Source organism: Lithobates pipiens, unplaced genomic scaffold (genome assembly GCF_037356315.1).
Source record: "Lithobates pipiens isolate NorthernLeopardFrog02 unplaced genomic scaffold, aLitPip1_a1.2 Scaffold_18, whole genome shotgun sequence".
Classification (NCBI taxonomy): domain Eukaryota; kingdom Metazoa; phylum Chordata; class Amphibia; order Anura; family Ranidae; genus Lithobates; species Lithobates pipiens.
Window position 1 is genome coordinate 334,942,100 of NW_027507758.1, and position 23,170 is coordinate 334,965,269.

A 23,170-nucleotide genomic window follows, 5' to 3' on the forward strand; every position below is an offset into this window, starting at 1 on the left:
GGATTGTCCAATCATGTGTACGCGGCATAAGTGATTTAACACTTGTTCTCTCTTCATTTTAAAGTTTGGTATGTTCGGTAACTATTTACTTGGCGTAAAATCTTTTTTATTGTTGGTGCGTTAAAATTAATTAAAATGTATTTTTTCCAACAAATTTGCATTTGAAAAACTGGTGTGCAAATATTGCGCAACATAAAAATTGCAACAACCAACATTTTTTTTTTCTCCTGGGTATTTGCTTTCAGAAAATATAGTGTTTGTGGGCTCTACGTAATTATATTGTAAAAAAAATTGGACTTTTAAATGTGAGAGGTTAAGAATTGGCTTGGGCAGCTAGTGGTTAATAAAAATAATAATAATAATAATATTTTACATTTCCCAGTACACAAAAATATAATTTTTTTCAGAAAGGAAACAATATGATGCTTTAGGGCTTCTAGGATCAGGCAGCTGTATTTCAAAGATTTTTTCACATTACCATATTTTGCACTCACTTTAAGCAGGTGTTGCTTTTAGGCTTGTAGAAGGAGCAAAGATAACAGTACTGCTATTGGGAAAATCCTTAAACACTGCTTATGTGTTCTCAAATCCTTATACAAGGTCTTGTATGGAATTAGATACGACACATTTGGTACTGATCATGCACTATATTTCATTGAGTACTACTTTTTTTTTTCAGGTGATGTTAAAAATAGTTTACCTCTATAACAAATACCTAAATGCCATTGTTTTAGCCTAATCCAGTTGTATATACAGTATCTCACAAAAGTGAGTACACCCCTCACATTTTTGTAAATATTTTATTATATCTTTTCATGTGAGAACACTGAAGAAATTACACTTTGCTACAAAAGTAGTAAATGTACAGCTTGCATAACAGTGTCAATTTGCTGCCCCTAAAATAACTCAACACACAGCCATACACTGGTTTAACAGGGCAGGTTCCACTTAGAACAGGCCTCGCCATGGTCGACCAAAGAAGTTGAGTGCACGTGTTCAGCGTCATATCCAGAGGTTGTCTTTGGAAATATATGTATGAATGCATTGCTGCGGAGGTTGAAGGAGTGGGAGTGGTCAGCCTGTCAGTGCTCAGACCATACGCCACACACTGAATCAAATTGGTATGCATGGCTGTCGTCCCAGAAGGAAGCCTCTTCTAAAGATGATGCACAAGAAAGTCTGCAGTTTGCTGAAGACAAACAGACTAAGGACATGGATTACTGGAACCTTAATGGCTATGTGTTGAGTTATTTTGAGGGGACAGCAAATTTACACTGTTATACAAGCTGTACACTCAATACTTTACATTGTAGCAAAGTGTCATTTCTTCAGTGTTGTCACGCGAAAAGATATAATACAATTTTAACAAAAATATACGATGTGTACTCACTTTTGAGAGATACTGTATAAAGTCATATGTTTGCTTGAATGGCATCCCTAAATGTAGAGTAACATTCCTGTCCCCTTTATCATGGCTACCCAGTATGGTTGTTTGACAAAAAGAAAAAGCAGTGAAAGGTATCAGGGCAGTGCTTAACATTACACTTCATCATTGGCATTTAGGTACAATTTAGGGAATACTCATTACTTACCTTAGAACGAGGCCCCGACATCTCGCCCGATCCACACCGAGGGAGCTGACATGTTTCCTCGGCGTGTCTTCTGGGTATCGTGGCTCCAGCGCTGTGAGTGACCGGAGCCACGATATTGTCACTTCCGTGCCTGTGTGCAGGAGATTTCTTTCCAGCAAAGTCCGGCGTCTGCCGGGCTTTCAGGCGAAAATCCCCTATGCGCATGCGCCGCTGCAGTCAACAGCTCATTGCAAGGGGAATATCTCCTAAAACATAGAGGTTTAGGAGTAAATAAAAAAAAAAAAAAAACGATACAACCACTTTAACAGACAAATATATAACAGATCAACCGCAGGCCTTATATGGTAAATGCAAAGGAAGCTTGCAATGCAGACAAGACACAAATAAAAGGAGTATACATTAACATATACAGTAGGTGTAGCCAACCCAAAATCTGGAAGATGAGGGGGGGGGACCCCTGTTAGGCTTACCAGTAACTGTATTTCCATAAATCTCCCAGGACAGCGTCTATATTCCTACCCTATTCTATATTCACTGGTCGCCTTTGTTTACCTGGTGGTGGCGTTTTTATGTGAGCTTCTGTTTTTCCTCTGCCGAGTGCACTTTTGGTGGAGGTTTACTTGATCTTCTAACAACTTAGGGTCAGAGGAAAGGGAGGGGCCTTTTAAATTATGTCTGATTTGTGTTTCCTGTAGAGGGCGGAGCCAATCATTTCTCAAGTAGCTGTCCTGGAAGATTCATGGAAATACGGTTACTGGTAAGTCTAACAGGGTTCTTTTTAAATAAAACTTTATTATTCAAACCATATAAAAATTAATCGCTTCAGCTCTGAAAGACCCCCTTTCTGACCAGAGCACTTTTTGCGATTTGGCACTGTGTCACTTTAACTGACAATTGCTGTGTTGCACCCAAACAAAATTGACGTCCTTTTTTTTCCTTCAAATAGAGTTTTATTTTGGTGGTATTTGATCACCTCTGCGTTTTTTTTTTTTTTGCGCTATAAACAAAAAAAGAGCGACAATTTTGAAAAAAACTCAATATTTTTTACTTTTTGCTATAATAAATATCCCCTAAATATATAAAAAAAAACATTTTTTTTTCCTCAGGTTAGGCCAATATGGATTCTTCTACATATTTTTGGAAAAAAAAATTAAATAAATAAAAATAAAAAAATCGCAATAAGCGATGCGGGAGTACAACTGCGGCGGCTGGTCGGCAAGTGGTTAATAATCAAACAAGTGCCAGATATAAATCCTCAATGCAGTAGGAGATGAAATATCACAACAATGTAATTTTCAAAAAACAAAAAAAAGACATTTTAAAAACATAACTATACAAATGAACTAAAGATGTGTATATTGATAATCCTGGGACAATGAGGAGGTTGGTTGAACAGGTGCATGGTAATGTTCAGTGTGCTGATGTGGTGGTGGAGGTGCAGGTGCAGGTTGAGATTCAGAAATACAAGTGGTGTTTCTAATTTCTTCTCTCATCCCTTTATTTGGCACTTGTAGCCACAGGCACTCTGCTATTTGTCCCTGTTCATCTGACATGCTGTTCAATTTATTGGCAGTAAGGATTCCAAAGGCATCAGATTCATCAGCTCTCCTTTGTAGGGATGCAGAAGCTTGTTAAGAAGGATGTAGTAATATCTGCAAGAGTTTTTCTCTTTCTGGGTCTAATCACAAGCGTTCTTGGTGGTGGCATCATGGGAATCATCAGAAACATCCTGTGGATAGAAAAGAAAGAGCTACTGTTTAAACATTTTCTCTGAAATTTAAAATGCCTGATTTTTTTTTTTTATGTTGAATGAATAAAACAAGTTTAACAAGTTGGAAAGAAGGCACAGCTTTAAGTAAATAGTGCAACAAATAGTGAATGGGTCTTTTCACAATTACACCTAAAAAATAAAGTGTATAAAAAAAAGACTCAAGCTATTTATTACTTGCAAAAAATAATATCCAAAAATTGTAATGGACAGTTATTACAAAAAGAAATTACCGGGGTTACTGATTGCTCCTGCTTCAATTGTAGCTCCTCCTGGACATCCATTTCCAGTTCTGGTGACAAGGACTCTGAAGATGTAAATGAAAGAGTAGATAAACAAAGCCCTGGTGTCAAAATTGATATAACAGAATTCACAAGCTTGTGAAGTAACAAAGACTTGGCACATACCCCGTTTCCCCTAAAATAAGACCTAGCGTGATTGTCGGTGTTGGCTGCAATATAAGCCCTACCACCCAAATAAGCCCTACTCTGTTTCCTCAAAAATACAAAAAAGCCCTACCCTGAAAAGAAGACCTACAAGGACTTTAACTAGGGCTTATTTGGGGGTAGGGCTTTTATTGCAGCTACCACCGACAATCACACTAGGTCTTATTTTAGGGGAAACAGGGTAGATGTAATTTGCTGAATCCCCTTACCCTTTAGATGCCTGGATTTTGTTCAGTTCCTTCTTGAACACTGTCCTGAAGTTGACAATTTTATGGCAGACATAATTAATGTCAGCTTGTGAACAGACAGCTTTGCACATTTCAGCGAGCTTGCTTAAAGCCTCCTGCTTCTTATTTGTGGTCAGAGTGCTCCTTTTGACTTGATTCTCCACAGACAAGGCATCTGTCTGTACTGGTCAATAAACTTTGGCAAGAAGATTTGTCTGTCATGGCTCTTGAAAAATAAAGAATGTGTAAAAAACATTATCAGTATGATATGATATTAACTGTCACAACCAACACTGTAAGTTGAGGCCTAAAGAACCAACGTCAGAGCTCACCTTCTTCTGTGAAAAGAAAATGTGCTAGAGAAGGATCTGGTGTGTTCACAGGAACAATCTTTCAGAATAATAAAAATAAATAAAATGGCACTGCAGTGTGTAAATGTCCACCAGCTACCGTCTGCGACAGTGAGACACAGAAGGCCTTTAGAAGCAAGATGGAGGAGAAGGAGGGAACAAAGGGTGCAAGACAAGTGCACAGCAGGAAGCCTGGATAAAAAGTCAAGCCATGAATAGGGGTAAGCTGGTGGAGCTGCTTGAGAGGCATGACTATGATGCAAGGCTGTAAAACCCAATACAAGGAAAGATCATATTTTAGAGAAAGTTCTTCAAGTTCTGCGCCACAAATTTGGCATGGAAAGATCCAAAGACAAACTGAGAAAGAGAAGATTCGATCTCAAACATAGGGAACATGAGCAGCTAGACTGCATTCATTACATTATCAATAAACATATGTTTTTTTTAAATGGATATTTTCTGATATGTTCTATTTGACAAATATTCTTAGAACTGTGTTTCTATGCAATATTTTATATTTACTGGTTCCCACTGCTGTAAATCATAGTCATTATAGACACACAAAACATGGCTTGGCGCAAGCATGCACAAGTGCCCCCAGCGGCATGCTATGAGGGCAACTTAGCAGAGGGGAAGGGCCTGGACCACCGGAGGGGTCCTGGAGAAGAGAGGAGGATCGAGGCTGCTCTCAGAAAAAATGCTCCCTTTGTGGGAGCAAACTAACCCCTTGTCTACACACTGTAGTGGACAGTGGCATGATCCCAAGGATAACAATGGATTTGTTTCACTGCTGTAATGAAATTGATAAAATAAAGGATGCGGTTACTTCATTGCAGCAAAAACTGCAAGACTTTATGGACTTGTTTGCTAAATTGTAGGATTGCATTGAGAAACATGTTAAAATGTTTGTATGGCCATATTTTAATCTTCAATATATATCAAGGGCAGAGATCACAAACTCAAAACCAAAATGATAAAAATAAATAATAATGTAAATTAATCAAACGAATCACCAAGATCTTACCCCCCAATGTCTACCATCCAAGTACCAACCAGGCCCATCTCGGCTGAGCTTCCAAGATCAGATGAGAGCATGCAAATTCAGGGTGGTGTGGCCATAGGCCTTTCCCCTAGTGTCTATTGTTTTTTTTTTTTTCCATAAAGATTTTATTAAGGTTATAAAACAGGCAGGTACAAGCATGTAGAAGCAAAACAGGCTTAGCGTACAATACAAGTCAAGGCAAAACTTACGGACAGGCAGGAAAGATCTCCTGGGTAAACCCAGTAATAGGTAGGGGGGAAGGTGTCCTTTCCAATGATCTTTTATAGTAAGTGCAGATGTCACTACTCATGAGCACATGCGATAGAAGAGGAAACCTGGACGGCGACCAGCACACGTCCAGGTCTCCCAATGATAAATGTGCGGATGGGAAGGATCAATTATGGCGGAAACGGCACAGCCGGGTCTGGGGGAGAGGAAGAAAGAAAAGAAAAGGCAGGGGGGGTGACGGGAGGGGGTGTGAAAAGAAGAGGGGGAGAGAGAGAAGGAGGAAGGGAAAAAGACAAAGGAGGGAGAGAAAAAAAAAAAAAGGAAAATACATGACAAGAAGGGAAACAAAGAGGGAGAGGGAAAGGAAAAGGAAGAGGAAAAGGAGAAGGGAAAGAAGAAAAAAAGGGGGGGGGGGTGCAGCCCCTCATCCAGAGTCAATCGGGAGGGGGGGGGGAGCAGGGAAATGTTCCAGGAGCCCGGGAACAGGTTTAGGCACTAGAGGAGGGAACGTGTCGCTTGAAATCTGCGGTAGTGGTAAAGTGTGACCAACAGGCCCAGGTGATCGAGAATTTCTCCGTCCTTTCCTGCGCGATATGGATCAGCTCTTCCATGTCACCAATCCTGGAGATAGTGGCGAACCACTCACCCAAGGTTGGGGTGTGTGTAGTCCGCCAATGTCTGGGGATGCACAATATTGCGGCGTTGACCATGTGCATAGCTAGGGATTTGAAGTAAGTTTTTTTAGACAGGGACGTGTGGTGGAGAAGAAACTGCTCCGGTGTAAAGTCCAGGTTATAGGTGGTGACTGCCAGGATAAGTCTGTGGACTTCCCTCCAAAATAGTTGGAGGCTTGGGCAAGTCCACCAGACGTGTATCATCGTCCCAACATCAGCATTGCATCTCCAACAGATATTTGGAACGGCAGAGGAAAATTTGTGGAGGAGAGAGGGGGTCCTGTGCCATCGTGTGAGGATTTTATATCCATTTTCCTGGACAGCAACATTCATCGAGCCACCGTGTGCGTATTCGTGAATTCTCGTCCAATCTCCGGGTGACAGGGAGGTAGCTAGTTCCCTATGCCAGGAAGATTGTGATGGGGAGAGGGCCAGGACACCCGGGTCCGAAATGAGAGCGTACAGGAGGGAGATGAGATGCTTCTGAGGTGTCTTGCGATTGCACAAGTCCTCGAAGGGGGTGAGTCGTCTCGTCCAGCAATTAGGCGCATCTCGGGTGGAAAGAAAGTGACGAATTTGTCGATAGGTCCAGAATGAAAAGGAGGAGGACTTGGAGAGGCTCTCGAGAGTGGCATGGGAAGCAATCCTACCCCCTGGGTAGAAGTGGGAGGCCAGAACGTCCTCGAAAGGCCATTCCCGCCGAAGAAAAGTGGGTGAATTACCAGGGGGGAAATCCGGATTGCCTCGCAGCGTGGTCAAGGGGCCCGGGGTCGGAGCAAAATCCAAGCCAACTGGGAGTTTCTTGAAAAGTAACAGGGAGGTGTGGATAAATGGGTGCATGGCAAGCGCCGGGGGCCATTGTGACTGGAGCAACCAGGGAAGAAGGTGGATAGGTACAGGGGAAAAGGCATTTTCCAGGAGAACCCAGAGTTTATCGCGGGAGTGAATGTTCCAGTCTGCAATTCTGGTGAGATGGCAGGCTACATAATATTTATAAAGGTCCGGAAGGGCAATACCACCTTTTGATTTGGGCAACATAAGACGGGCATACTTGATCCTCGGGGGCGAACCCCTCCATAAGAAGGTAGAGCACACCCGCCGATAGGAAGAGAAAAAGGAATGGGGCAGGGCTATAGGGATGGTTTGGAATAGGTAAAGAAAGCGAGGTAGTACAATCATTTTAAGCCAAACCATTACACGTTTAAATGTTGCCAATCTTTAAGGTAATTTTGGGTTTGGATCAAAGTAGCATGGAAGTTGAGGGAGTAAAGGTCCGGAAGATGATGCGGGAGCTTAATACCTAGGTAGGAGATCGCGGTCCGTTCCCATTTAAAGGGAAAGGAGTCCTGACAATGGGTTACCTCGGAAGGGGGCAGGGTGACATTCAACGCCTGAGATTTGGTATAATTAATTTTGAGGTTGGAGATTCTCCCAAAGGCCTCAAGGTCTTGGAGTAGAGAGGGCAGGGAGGTACGCGGGGACGTCAGGGAGAGCAAAACGTCATCAGCAAAAGCGGAGACCTTATACTCCCTGCCCCCCACCGCCACCCCCCTGACATCAGGGTTTGCTCTGAGTTTGTTTAAAAGGGGTTCCAAAGTAAGGATATAAATTAGGGGGGAGAGGGGGCAGCCTTGGCGAGTGCCATTGGAGATGGGAAAGGCGTTCGATAGGTGGCCATTTACTCTCACCGCCGCAGTGGGGGCGGAATACAGTGCCATGATAGAAGCGAGCATGCGGTCCCCCAGTCCCATGGTTACCAGGACTGCTCGCATATAGTCCCAGGCCACTCTATCGAACGCCTTCTCGGCATCAAGGGAGAGCAGAAAGCCTTGGGTTTTGGACGAGGTGAGCCAGTGGTGTAGATTTAAAGCACGGGTGGTGCCGTCCCGGGCTTCCCTACCCGGGACAAAGCCCACCTGGTCGTTGGGGATGAGGTCGGGAATCAGGGGCAGCAGTCTGTTGGCAAGAATCTTCGCGTAAATTTTTATGTCTACGTTTAGTAGCGAGATTGGCCTATAGCTAGACGGTAGAAGAGGGTCTTTGCCTTCCTTCGGTATTACCGAGATGTGAGCTCTCAACATCTCACCTGGTTGCGCAGACGGATCAGCTAAGGCGTCAAACGTGTGGAGTAGTTTAGGGGAAAGGACATCTTGGAAAATCTTATAGTACTGAAGGGAAAACCCATCAGGACCCGGGCTTTTACCAACTTTTATTTGTTTAAGGGCAACATCCAGCTCGAGGGGCGAAAACCGTGCCTCTAGAGATTGTACACATTGGGGGGGGATAGATTTAGGGCCATGGAGGGAAAGAAATTCCGTAATAAGGGCATTGTGTGTGTCACGCGCAGTCTGGGACTGTCGGGGCGGTCGGAGGTTGTAAAGTTTGGTGTAGAAGGTTTCAAATTCCTTTGCGATGTCAGCATTCTTAGTCAATAGGGGGCCCTTAGAGGACCGTAGGTTATGTACAGTGGGGGACAGTTTGGCGGATTGGACAGAGCGCGCCAAGAGACGGCCACATTTGTTGCCAAGTTCATAAAAGATTCGTTGGCCAAGGATGTATCGCCTCTTAGCGCGTCTGCCCAACTCCTCCGCGAGTAGAGTGCGAGTTTGGATCAGGTCCTGAAGGGTGGATTGGGCCTGAGATTGTTTGTGGGCAAGTTCCAGTAATTTCAACCGTTGCAGAAGGGAAGATACACGTTCCTGGTGACGTTTTTTGGCCTGCGAGGACAAGGCCAACAGCTCTCCTCTGATCACGCATTTGTGCGCCTCCCAGAGGGAGATCGGGGAGACTACTGAACCTGAGTTCTCCTGAAAGTACAGCCGCAGACGTGTGCGGATGCGTTCCATGGCGAGGGAGTCCTTCACAGTGGACGGGTTAAAACGCCAGATTTTTGTCTTAGGGCAAGATTCGGGGAAAGATAGTGTGAGCGTGATAGGGTGGTGGTCAGAGAGGAACATGGGTTCAGTGGAGGAGTGGTGCAGGAGGGGGAGGTCGGCCTGGGACAGGAAGAAAAAGTCAATTCTGGAATATTTTTGGTGGGGGGCCGAGAAATAAGTGTAGTCTTTAGTGGAGGGATAGAGGGTGCGCCACGCATCGTGGAGAGACAGGGCTTGCAGTTGGGCTTTGATCTGGCGTAGGGCCTTATAGGGCAACGATGAGGTTCCGGTGGACGTATCCAGGAGAGGGTTTAGGGGCACATTAAAATCACCCGCCATAAGGAGCATTCCGTTCTGGAAGGAGGACAGTAGGGCACAAGTTTTGCGGAAAAAGGTGACCTGGTGCTCGTTGGGGCAATAGATATTGGCCAACGTGATCGGCGTGGATGCGTAAGTACCTTTGAGAAAGACGTACCTGCCCTCAGGGTCCACCAGGGAGTCAGTCAAATGGAAATTGGCATGCTTGGAGATAAGGACAGAGACGCCCTTTGATTTCGCAACAGGATTGGTGGCATGGAAGGCAGACCGGTATACGTGGTTTGACAGTTTCGGAATGGCGTCTGAACGGAAGTGCGTCTCCTGCAGAAAAATAAAGTGAGCTTTGAATTTGGTTAAAGATGAGAGCACCTGGGACCTCTTTTCCGGTAAGTTTAGACCCCTCACATTAAGGGATACACATTTCAGCTGCAAAGGGCTACTAATCGGGGGAGAGGGCTGCATCATCAGAGGCAAATGGAAGCAGGACCCACACCCGGGACCAGTAGGAGTAGGGATCTAAACGGGAGAAGGATAAAAGGGGGGCTACACCCCTAAGAGAAAGCGGATGAGAAGGACAAGAAGGGGAGGAAGGAGAAAGGGAAGGGAGGGGGTTGAGAAGGTGAGATCGAGAGAGAGGGCAGGGAAGGGACCGAAGAAAAGACAAGGAGGGGAGAAAAAGAAAGGAAGAGCCGGAGAAGAAGCGGGAGGAGGAAAGAAAAAGGAGACAAGGGTGGGGATCCGGAGGGGGGATAACCAGAGGTAGGGTTAGACCAGCTACCCACCGAAGGGGGTGGAGGGGGGATTCCGGTATGTCAGCCTGATCTTCAAAGAGACCGCTGTGTGGGGACTGTAAAACAGGCGGGGACCGCAGGATGGCCGCGTCCCGGGGGTGAGAGTGGAGGAGAGGGGGACTCCACCTACTACAGGGTGGGCCCAAGCGTAGTGGGGAGCCTACCAAGGAAAGGGGGGATCCTGAGGGAGGATCATGTACGGAAACAGCAGGAACAAACTTTGAACACAATATCATGCAATACTTGCAAACAAAACATGAAAGAGATGTCAGCGAACATTCAAACAACCTAGATCGCCTTACAAATTGAAAACAAAAAAAGGAGAGCCGGAAGTCGGCCAAGGAGAAGGAAGTCCGTGTACCAGCCAGGTCAAAGGGATGAAAAAAAAAAAAAAAAAAAAAACCACAACAAACCCCCCCCCCCCCCACGGTGCAGTAGTCCCATCTAGAGGGTGAGGTATAGACCAGTACATATCCATTAGAGATATTCTCCGGAGAGAGCCAAGCAGATGGAGGCGCTCAGGGTCCACAGGCTTCCAGGTACGATTATGGGGGCAAACGAAAAGTCCAGAGGACAGCCAGTAGCCAGTGAGTAGGAAAGCGCACGTTTCAGTTCCTCAGGAGGCGTGGGAAGCTTCGTGTCACAGGATCTCGAAAGGGGAGTGAGCGGCATAAAGTAGCGAACGGATCCATCGCAGGAACGGTGTGTAATAAGTCTATGGCCAGAAGCCGAGCGTGGGGATGAGGTGGAGGCACGACAGACTCAATGCAGGTGAGATCTCCACTGTGCACTATACGAAGGGAACGCCGTCTCCAACGTCATTCAAGCCATAGATCAATCCAGTCTCCCCCCAGGCTTCCAAAGGGTCGAGACGAGGGCTCAGAGCGAGTCGGCAGTAGTGGCAGGTAGCGGACGAAGTAACTAGATGGTGATCCGTGCGGGTAGAGGTGTTCGGGGGGGCTGGAGGACAACTCCGAGGATAGGCACATGTTCGGAAAATGAGGGAGTCCTGTGGGTAAAACAAACAACCCGGGCCATCAGTGAAAACGGAAAAGGGGATAGAGGGAGAAGCAAGGCAGGTCCCGAGGGAGGAGGGGTGGAGAGGCTGGTGTGGTACTCACGGACGGCAGATCTTCGGCGGCATCAGAGTTCCTCATTCTACCAAATCCTCCCCTCTCATCAACGGAGGGGAGGGGCTGCGCTGGCGTAGGTCGCGGCGTAACGGGCGGGCATTCGGCGACACCGGTCCAGGCCTACGATGACGGGATCGCTGACGAACCGCTTTCGGTGAAGGGTTGAGCGTCACCGGCCTCCAAGGTTCAGCTGGGAAGAAGATGGAATACCAGTCCGGAAGTTCAACAAAGGGGAGATCAAGTTGAGCACAAAAGGCCGGAAGGTCTTCAGGCGTACGGAGGAGAGCCGAGCGCCCCCTGGCGGAGGCGGATAGGCCAAAGGGGAACCCCCAACGATATTGGATGTTCCTGGTGCGCAGGGTTTCCAATAATGGTCGCAATGCCTTCCTGTTCTGGAGGGTAATCTGCGAAAGGTCCTGAAACAGCTTCACCTCAGCTCCATTAAACAGTATACGGCCTCTCATACGTGCTTTGCGGAGTATTTCTTCCTTGAGGGGGAAATTCACAAGGAAACAAATTATGTCTCTGGGGGGTTCAGAGTCTCTGGGTGGAGGGCGGAGGGCACGATGAGCCCTCTCCATGTCTATGGGGGAGTCCGCCGGCCGCTCCATGAGGTCGTTAAAAATGGCGCATAATGTTGGCTGAATGGCGTCGGGTTCGACGGTTTCGGGGATCCCTCGCACCCGAATATTGTGCCGGCGGCCCCGATTGTCGAGGTCCTCGACATGTCTGTGAAGCTCAAAAACTTGGGCAAGTTGGGAATCATAAGCAGACTGTACCTGGCGAATGGCGGCAGCGTGTGTCTGTGTGGTCTGTTCCACGCTGTCCATGCGGTGGGCCACCGCAAGTAGGTCGGCCTTAAGATCTGCAATCGCCGCTGTCACTGTGCATTTAATGTCCTGAGCCACCTTCTCCAGATCCAGGAGGCTCGGAGGATGAGTCCCTCCGGCGGCAGATAAGGATGCCCCGGGAATGGTAGCAGGCGATGGTTCGTCAGGCGAGGCCGGGGATTGGGCCTGCAGAAGCACGCGGGCCTGGTGTCTCTGAGACCGGAAAATCTCCGGGATGTGCCTCCCTTGTGGGGTCTGGAGATCCTTAGGGGTGCGGGAGACGGACGAGCTTCTGGTGGACCTGTGCATAGCAGGGAAGGGTGGTAGGCTCCCGTATGTGCAGCTAAAATGTCCCCGGAACGCGGGAGCTCCCAAGTTAGGCAGCCATCTCGGTCTCTGTCCAGGCCACGCCCCGAGTGTCTATTGTTAACAGCAATATGTGTAATCAAAATGCTTCACATAAACCGTGAGAACGTAAATAACCGTGAGAACGTAAATAAACAAGTGCTTTGTAGCCCTGGACCTCCGACTTCCTAGGAGCATCTCGGCTGAGCTTCCAAGATCAGATGAGAGCATGCAAATTCAGGGTGGTATGGCCATAGGCCTTTCCCCTAGTGTCTATTGTTAACAGCAATATGTGTAATCAAAATGCTTCACATAAACCGTGAGAACGTAAATAACCGTGAGAACGTAAATAAACAAGTGCTTTGTAGCCCTGGACCTCCGACTTCCTAGGAGCCCAATGGTGACTACTGGGGGTAGGGATGGCTGACATGCATCGTCAGGGTGCAGGTTCCTGGGCATGGTGGGTGATGAACAAGAAAGAAGTTGGGCGCCAGTCACTTTATGCTTTAAACAATAGAGACGTTTATTTCTCAAACAGGAAAAATGTAGGAGAGAGGGGAATAGGGCACAGGACACCCTTGGTAACAATCAGCAATAGGCAGATTCCTTAGACAAAAATAGGTGAAGTAAGGCAGACTGCAGTACAGGAATAAGAACATTTAAGCTGAATCAGCTTATCTGTTCTTTGTATGACAAGATGTCTCCTCTAACAACTAAACTTTACTCACTGCTTCATGTACTGATTCCCTTGGATGAGTTCTCTCTGAAGTCATCTGAGCCACTTTATAGCCTCCTGCTCACGAAGGATCCTCTCTCTGGTGCTCCCTTAGAACTCCATACCTCTAGAATCGTTACCGGATCTGGTATATGGGGATGACAGGACCAGAGTAAAGAGAATGATAATTAAGTCCCCTTTCACTCGATAAGCCCGCTTGGATTCGCCTGTCCGTTTTTCAGGCGGATCTGAGCGGGCCACTCATTGACTCCTATGGGCAGGCGGGTGTCACCAGAGATATTACAATACACAAGTAAATGCACAAAAACAGGGTCAAAGATTTTTCCCAATGTCCACCAGTCTCTCACCAATTGAAACCAAAAAGCCAATCATATGAATGAGAGTCCATATTATGTTAAGATCCGTATGATTATAAATATAAAAGCTACTGTCCAGTAGAACAAGGGGAAGCATTTAAAACCAGAAGCTCCATATCCAGGGCTGCCATCAGTGAAGGACAGAAACCATGCTCCAAAGTCTGTGAAAAAAAGTAAAGGAAGAGTGTAGAGATAACATACACTTTAATTATAAAAACGTAGTACAGGCAACTCACATTTTGGATGTGATCTATGATGCCAAACTCAGAGGTAAAACACGCCATAACCTCTGTGGTAAATTCAAACAATTGGAAAGGATGATCCAAACCATGAATCAACAGTGGTGGGATAAATTATTTTTGACCTAGTACATTAACACCAAAATCTCTCCGAGAGGTCTGCGTGTAATGAAAAATTGTCCCATGTTTTTGGATAACACAAACTCCAAGGATAGGGCCAATATTGCAGAATTTTGTACAGCCAAATGGATAGGAGTTTTAATATCCCATAGAACTAATAGATTTGATGAACTATATTTGCAATTAACTCATATCATAGAGGAAATTTCCAGCTATTCAGTCCCCATCCCTTCCCTTTGGCTGGAAGTCCTAAAAAACCATACCAGAAGGGATGAGGAAAATCTGATCAGTATGAAAATGGGTAAATTCATACGAGATTTGGATGATTATAACTCCAACCACACGTTCACATGGAACAAAAAGAATGATCACAATCCTAGTAGTTCACATTGTGTACCTGTAGTCCCTAGGATGTCAGATAAAAGAGCAACAGAACATGTTATCCCTTGCTCCAAACCCCCCCCCCCCCTCCCATTGATGAGCCTACGGCTCCCAAGGCGTTATGTTCCCAACAATTCCATACACCCCCAGACCAGGTAACCCTCCCACAATTCCCGAACTAACATAACACACAGCAGGGACAATAATGAAAAGAAAAAACCGGATGCTAAAGATAAAAATAAGGAGCTTCTCTTTGCCCTAAATCAATTTTACAATAGACCATTGGGTGCCTGTCAAGCCCCCAATCCTTCTGCATCATCTACCACCACTGTGTGTGATGGCCCAGCTCCAATTCATCCTACCCAAACTATCATTGTTTCCCCTATGACTTTTCAGATAGAGGCTGGCTCTCCCCCTGTGGACAATCCATCTGGACCTAATGAAAATAGAGAACAGAACATTGTGCTTTCTGACATTGTTGCTAATTCACCTTCCTCTGATGACAATGTTACATCTTCTTTTTTAGTGCCACATCCTCCTCTGCTCCTAGCCTCAAGAAAAAGAAAGTTTGTAGGAGAAGCTGCAGAGGAGGACGAAACAAGTCATACAAATGCCTTGAAATACCAAAAACTGTAAAAATATTTAATCTGTCTTCCCATATATTATCTTCAAGGGAAATCTCTCTCCTCAGCTATGGACTGAATTTTGCTCAAGTTAACATACCCAATCCCTTTCTTCTCTTTAAGGATCTAAATGGGTATATTCGCAACCTCACCTTGAAAAGGCATTACCACATCAAACATGATAAAGAACAGAATGTAGTTTCTGTTAATGCCTCTGGTAAATCTTCAGGTGATACCCCTTCTGCTTCGTTGGTATCTACATCTGAAATTTTGGACATAGAAACTGATTGTCTAGATGAAGATGAGATGCTCAGAACATTGACTCAACATCTAGCGACTTCTCCCCCTATAGTTCATTCATCCCTCTAGCTAAAATCTGTTTTCTTTCCCACACAGTCAAAAGGGCCCTACTTGGAAATGTTCTATAGAGTAGTTTATGCCGACCTAATCAATATGTGCAACTCCACCACCATAGCCAAACAAAATAACCTTGCACCCTCTGAAATCACAGCACTTGAAAGGAGGAGGCATCGTAATTTTAGACAGGACTGACTACATGAAGGAAGCTCAGTGACCCCTCTCCAATAAAACTACCTATAAAAAACTTAGAAAGGACCCCACCCCAGATTTTTCCAAAGAAGAGACATTTTGATTGACCATGTACTTCGAGATGGTATTATCACAAACACTGAAGGTTCATTTCTACGAAAACCTTTCTATTCCATACCATATTTCTATTTTTTGCCTAAGATCCACAAAAGCTTACAAAATCCTCCAGGGTGGCCTATTGTGGCGGCTATGGACAGTGTTAGCACTGGATTCAGCCTCTACATAGACTCATTTTTGAAACCCTTAGTCCGCCAATTACAATCGTACATTCGTGATGGCACACATTTACTTGAACTCTTGCAGCCTTACAGTTGGGAACGGACTTATGTCTGGCTCTCGCTGGACGTGTGCTCATTGTACACTTCAATTCCACATACTTTTGGATTAATGAAATTGGCACAATTTTTGCTCCTAGACCCATTAATCAATCCATGTCAGGCGGACTTCATTGTAAAAGCTACAAAATTTTGCCTGACGCACAATTATTTTACATTTGATGATGATTTCTATCAGCAACTGCAAGGTACTGCGATGGGGGCCAACTTTGCCCCTTCATACGCAAACCTTGCAATGGGTTTTTGGAAAAATAATCATATTTATAAAGATGACCCTTTTGCAGCCAATATAGTTTTCTTTGGGAGGTATATTGATGATCTCATTGTCATCTGGGATGGTTCTCCAGACTTGATTCCTCAATTCGTCCAACATTGTAACAACAATACCTATGAATTGTCCTTTACGTTTGTAACCCACCCTTCTACCATGGCTTTTCTAGACTTAGATTTAAGTCACGATGGTCAACAGATTTGTACCAAAAACTATACCAAACCTACAGCGGGAAATTCCTAACTGCACTTTAGAAGTTGCCACCATCCGAACTGGATAAAAAATATCCCAAAAGGTCAGTTTTTCCGGCTTAGCTAAAACTGTACCAAAGAGTCTAACTAAAGGTCAATTTTTCTACCACTGTTTAACAATGGCATGTAATTACAATTCTTGATATAATCGTTCACAGCAGGGCACTCCAGCGCCCAGCAAGAGTCACTTTGAGGGCTTACAATGTTGTGGCAAAACCAACACCTTGTTATGCCATTTCTGCAGAGCATATAGGGAAGGGCCCTACTTTCAAACATCCAACTTACAAACATCTCCTACTTGCAAACGGAAGGAGACAACAGCAAGTGAGATGAAAAAAGATGGACGACAAAACAAATTATACAGGGGTGATAACCCTTCCCTATGTTTTCAAAAAAGCTTAAAAATAGTTTTTTTGACTGGAGCTACACTTTAAAAATTTACCAGTTGAAAATTACAAACAGATTCAACTTAACACAACAAACCTACACAGTCCCTGTCTTGTTTGCACCGCCTGTATACTGCTGTTCTGAGTATATAGGGCCTGGGGGCCACACGCATTTCCTTTTTTTAATATGGGTACAGGGTTCCCCTTGATATGCGTACAAGACCCAAAAGGGGCTGGTAATGAGCAGGGAGGGCTACTCATGGCATTTTTCTCAATTATTTTCAACCATATTGCAGGAACCAGATATAACATTAAAACCGCAAGCAGCTTTAAATGACGTTATTTCCGTTAAATGTCATTTTGTGCAGGGACTGTTCTAAACATGGGAAACAAGTGGCACTTCACAGGCATACTACAGACACCTCCCAGGCACCATATTTAAAGGAATATTTAACTTTTTTTTTCCACTTTAATCGTCATTAAAATCAGTGCTACCGCCAAAACGGCCGTTTTTAAAACTTTTTTTTGCATTGACCCATGTCCCCTGGGGCAGGAGCCAGGTCCTCAAACCCTTTTTAGGACAGTAGCTTGCATATTAGCCGTTAAAATTAGTACTTTTAATTTTGAACGTTCGAGTCCCATAGACTTCAATGGGGTTCTAACGTTCGTACTAATTTGGGGTCCGTTCGAAAGTTCTGGTGCGAACCGAACCGGGTGGTGTTCGGCTCATCCCTAGTCACAAGAGGTTAAGAGGTGCTCATTCACACTATATGCAGTGACCTGCATGAATGCACAGTTTGTGATACTTTAATAAAGTTGAAAAAAAAGTAAATGAGTGATGCTCTTGGGCCCCTTTCACACTGACGGACCGATTGGGTCTCTTTGTCCATTTTTCTTTCCACAAAAAGTTTTTATTGAATGAAAAAATAGTTGCATATACATTATATTGAACAGATACATGAAAGGAGCATCCATGACAGTATTATACACTGGCAATATATGTAAAAAAATGTTATCACACTACCAGTCATGGAGAGTGGAACCGCAGGGTTAACTGAACATAAGTAACTCTTAATGAAGATAAACATTGTATGAACAAGCAACAATCGTATGTCCTTAACCACTTTCAGACCGGACCATTTTGCTGGTAAATGACCAGAGGTCTTTTTACACTTTGGCACTGCGCTGCTTTAACTGGTAATTGCGCGGTCATGCAATGTTGTACCCAAACAAAATTTGCGTCCTTTTCTTCCCACAAATAGAGCTTTCTTTTGATGGTATTTGATTGCCTCTGCGATTTTTATTTTTTGCGATATAAACGTAAAAAGACCGCAAATTTTGAAAAAAAATGATATTTTCTAATTTTTGTTATTAGAAAAATCCAATAAACTCAATTTTAGTCATACATTTAGGCCAAAATGTATTCAGCCACATGTCTTTGGTAAAAAAAAAGTCAATAATTGTATATTTATTGGTTTGCGCAAAAGTTGTCACATCTACAAACTAAGGTACGTTTTCTGGAATTTACGCAGCTTTTAGTTTACGACTGCCTATCTTATTTCTTGAGGTGCTAAAATGGCAGGGCAGTACAAAACCCCCCCAAATGACCCCATTTTGGAAAGTAGACCCCCTAAGGAAATTGATAAGAGGCATGTTGAGCCCATTGAATATTTTATTTTTTTGCCTCAAGCGATTGAATAATGACAAAAAAAAAATTTTTTTTTTTTTTTACACAAAGTTGTCACTAAATGATATATTGCTCACACATGCTATGGGCATATGTGAAATGACACCCCAAAATAAATTCTGCTGCTTCTCCTGAGTACGGGGATACCACATATGTGGGACTTTTTGGGAGCCTAGCCGCGTACGGGGCCCCGAAAACCAAGCACCGCCTTCAGGCTTTCTAAGGGCGTAAATTTTTGAGTTCACTTCTCACTACCTATTACAGTTTTGAAGGCCATAAAATGCCAAGATGGCACAAAACCCCCACAAATGACCCCATTTTAGAAAGTAGACACCCCAAGCTATTTGCTGAGAGGCATGTTGAGTCCATGGAATATTTTATATTTTGCCACAAGTTGCGGGAAAATTACAAACTTTTTTTTTTTTTTTTTTTTTTTCACAAAGTTGTCACTAAATGATATATTGCTCACGCATGCCATGGGCATATGTGAAATGACACCCCAAAATAAATTCTGCTGCTTCTCCTGAGTACGGGGATACCACATATGTGGGACTTTTTGGGAGCCTAGCCGCGTACGGGGCCCCGAAAACCAAGCACCGCCTTCAGGCTTTCTAAGGGCGTTACAGTTTTGAAGGCCATAAAATGCCAAGATGGCACAAACCCCCCCCCAAATGACCCCATTTTGGAAAGTAGACACCCCTAAATTTAGGGGTACACTAGTGAGACTAGGTAATAAATGGCGGGTGCCCTGAAACTATAAAAAAATAACTAACCAACCAGCGTCACCTGTAACAGTTATATGGTGATCACTGGTGAAAGGGTTAACTAGGGGGCAATCAGGGGGCTTTATGCGGTAGTATATGGGGGTCCCTGGCGCTATAAAAAGCTGCGGCGAACCTAAATACCTACCTGCCTAACTAGCGTCACCTGTGACACTAATACAGCGATCAGAAAAACGATCACTTATTAGGCTGGGTTCACACTGGAGCGATGCGGGAACGCCACGAATGCGCGGCGGGTTCCCGCATCGCATGCTTCCCGGCGGCAGTTCACACTGCCCTATGCGAACTGCTGGGAGTGTCAGTGAAATGTTAATGACACCCCCAGATCAGTTCGCATATCGCAGTGCGATCTGCAAACTTGGATCGCATGGTGTGAACACCCATGCGATCCGATTCTGCTGCGGACCAAAAAAAGGGTCCCGTGCGAGTTTGCGGCGGGTGCGGCGGGTGCGACACGAATTCAGCCATACTATCTGTATAGCTGAACTCGAATCGCACAGAGATCGGATGTGATTTGCACTGCAGTGCGGTGCGAATCACATCCGTTCTCGTAAACCGCTGCAATGTGAACCCAGCCTTAGTGACACTGGCGACGGGGGGTGATCACGGGGTTAAACCTTTATTGGGGGGGCTAGGGGGGTACCTTAGAACTAAAGGGGGCTAACCCTAACTGCCCTAACAGTTATTAGTCACAAATGACACCCGCCGGGTGATCAGGGGGTTAAACCTTTATTAGGTAATAAATGGCGGGTGCCCTGAAACTATAAAAAAATAACTAACCAACCAGCGTCACCTGTAACAGTTATATGGTGATCACTGGTGAAAGGGTTAACTAGGGGGCAATCAGGGGGCTTTATGCGGTAGTATATGGGGGTTCCTGGCGCTATAAAAAGCTGCGGCGAACCTAAATACCCACCTGCCTAACTAGCGTCACCTGTGACACTAATACGGCGATCAGAAAAATGATCGCTTATTAGGCTGGGTTCACACTGGAGCGATGCGGAAACGCCGCGAATCCGCGGTGGGTTCCCGCATCGCATGCCTCCCGGCGGCAGTTCACACTGCCCTATGCGAACTGCTGGGAGTGTCAGTGAAATGTTACTGACACCCCCAGATCAGTTCGCATATCGCAGTGCGATCTGCAAACTCGGATCGCATGGTGTGAACACCCATGCGATCCGATTCTGCTGCGGGCCAAAAAAAGGGTCCCGTGCGAATTTGCGGCGGGTGCGGCGGGTGTGGCGGGTGCGGCGAATGGCTGAACTCGAATCGCACAGAGATCGGATGTGATTTGCACTGCAGTGCGGTGCGAATCACATTCGTTCTCATAAACCGCTGCAATGTGAACCCAGCCTTAGTGACACTGGCGACGGGGGGTGATCACGGGGTTAAACCTTTATTGGGGGGGTTAGGGGGGTACATTAGAACTAAAGGGGGCTAACCCTAACTGCCCTAACAGTTATTACAGTCACAAATGACACCAATGCAAAAAAAAAAAAATGACATTGGTGTCACTGTGACTGGGGGGCAGGGGTAATTGGGGGGGTGATCGGGGGGGTGTGAGTGTGCCTGGCATGTTCTACTGTGTGTGTAGAGTGTTGGTGCAACTCACCGATCCGCTCTCCTCCGTGTCGGAACGAAAAATACCGACACGGAGGAGAGAATACATCACTTCCTCTCCTGTGTTTACATTACAGGAGAGGAAGTGATGTCACAGGGGATTTCTATTCGTCGGGAGCGATCGCGAGGGGGTGGCCATGAATGAATGGCCGCCCCCTCGTCCCGGATCGCTCCCGGACGAAAACCGACCGCCGCAGGCACCGGGCGGGGGCCCGATCGGGCCCCCGACCCGCGGGAGGCAAGGGACGTACATGTACGCCCATATGCCTGCCCGTGCCATGCTGTCGACGTACATCGTCGTGCGGCGGTCGGCAACTGGTTAAGAAGAGACATTATAGTCGAAAAAAAGTTTAATCAGAATTAGTTATTGAACATGGGGACCACTATCAACAGGTCCGTCCATAGTCTTGAGAGGCTCATGAAACTTGTATGTAGAATATAGTAAGATTTAAATACCTCTGTTGGGGGGATGAAGGGGTTTTGTTGGTTAGTGTGCTAGATTGATGAAGAGCGAGTGTGGGGGAGGAAAGAGAGAGGTAGGAATGGGTGAGAGGGGAGAGGTTAAGGGGGTAAGGAAAATCGGAGGAACGTATGGGGGAACAAAAGAGGGGCAGAAGTATAAGGAAGTGAGGGAAGTAGGGGACCACTCCTCTCCCCCGGCCTCTCGACACATTACAAGTTATGACAGGGTCGTTTTCGAGCAGCTCGGGGATTAAAATATCACAGAGGGAAATGGGATTTATATCTTTCTGTGGACTTAAAGTGTGTCCAGCAAGCCCATGTGGAAGAAAATTTCTGTATGCTGTCTTGTGAGGTATATATCAGCTCCTCCATCTCCTCAATCTTTGCAATCCTCATCAACCATTCTCTGATGGTTGGGGTCTTAGTTGATCACCAATGAACAGGAATGCATAGTCTAGCTGCATTAACCATGTGCATGGCCAGTGATTTATGATAGGATTGTTTAGGCAAAGTTGTATGATGGATGAGATACTGAGCAGCATTGTAGTCTAAGGTTTAAGTAGTAACCTGTGTTGTTATGGAGTATACTTCCTTCCAGAATGGTTGGATTGTGGTGCATTTCCACCATATGTGGATCATAGATCCTTCTTCTCCAACATACGTTTGGGATTAAGGGAGAGAATTTGTGTAAGCGGGATGGGGTCCTATGCCATTTTGTGATTATCTTGTAGCTATTTTCCTGAATTACTACGTTTAATGATCCCTTATGTGCATGTGTATATGGTTTTCCAGTCATCGTCAGTGAATGTTATTTGTAAGTCTTTTCCCCATGATAGTCTTGAGGGGTCTATCTGTGTGGACTGGGCTTCGTCTTGGAGTAAAGAACAAATCAAATATATTAGGTGTCTTTGTAGTGTGTTTTTGGGAGTGAAGAGACTCGAATGGGGTGAGTTGGGAGAATGGGGTGACACTTGTCCAAGTGTAATTTTGGTTCTTAGAGGTAAAAAAAAGTTTCAATTGTCTGTAGGTCCAAAAGGGAAAGTCTTTTGTGCGTGATATAGATTTGATGTTTTCATATGATCTCAGCCGTCCTTTATGGAAGAATTGTTGTGCTAGGACATCATCGTGTGGCCATTCCTGCATCAAGAATGTAGTTGACTCCCCTGGAGGGAAGTCTGGGTTCCCCCTCAGGGGGGTCAGTGGGTTTGAGTGTGAGGTTATGTGATGAGAGGCAACTGCTTTCTCAAAAGCTAGCAATGAGGGGTAAATGAGCAGGTGTGTCTTGATGGATTGGGACCAATGTTTCTGTGAGAGCCAAGGGAAAGTTTGCATTGGATATTGCGAGAAAGAGCTTTTCAATGTGACCAAGGTTTTCCCCTCTCTATGGGCTTTCCAGTTCATCATTCTAGTTAGGTGGCAGGCCAGATAGTAGTTGTAGAGATGGGTAGGGCAATTCCGCCTTTAGTCTTGGGCCGTGTCAGGCGAGTATTTAATACGTGGGACATTGTTTTTCCAAATAAATGTTGTACATGTCTTCTTGTAAGACAAGAAGAAAGATGGGGGTATGTGGATTGGGATTGTCTGCAGAAGATATAGAATACGTGGGAGGACTAGCATTTTTATTAGGGCCGAGCGCCCAAACCATGACACATTGAGATAGGCCCAATTTTTCAAGTCTGTCTGGGTTTTTGA

The 23,170-nt window shown here is 45.3% G+C and overlaps 1 protein-coding gene across 2 annotated transcripts in view; it reads right to left on the reverse strand.

Annotated features, from left to right (window-relative positions):
- MEI4 (meiotic double-stranded break formation protein 4) overlaps positions 1-23,170 on the reverse strand; it is a 298,878-nt gene that overhangs the window by 102,296 nt on the left and 173,412 nt on the right. The gene's annotated exons all lie outside the window — the stretch shown is intronic.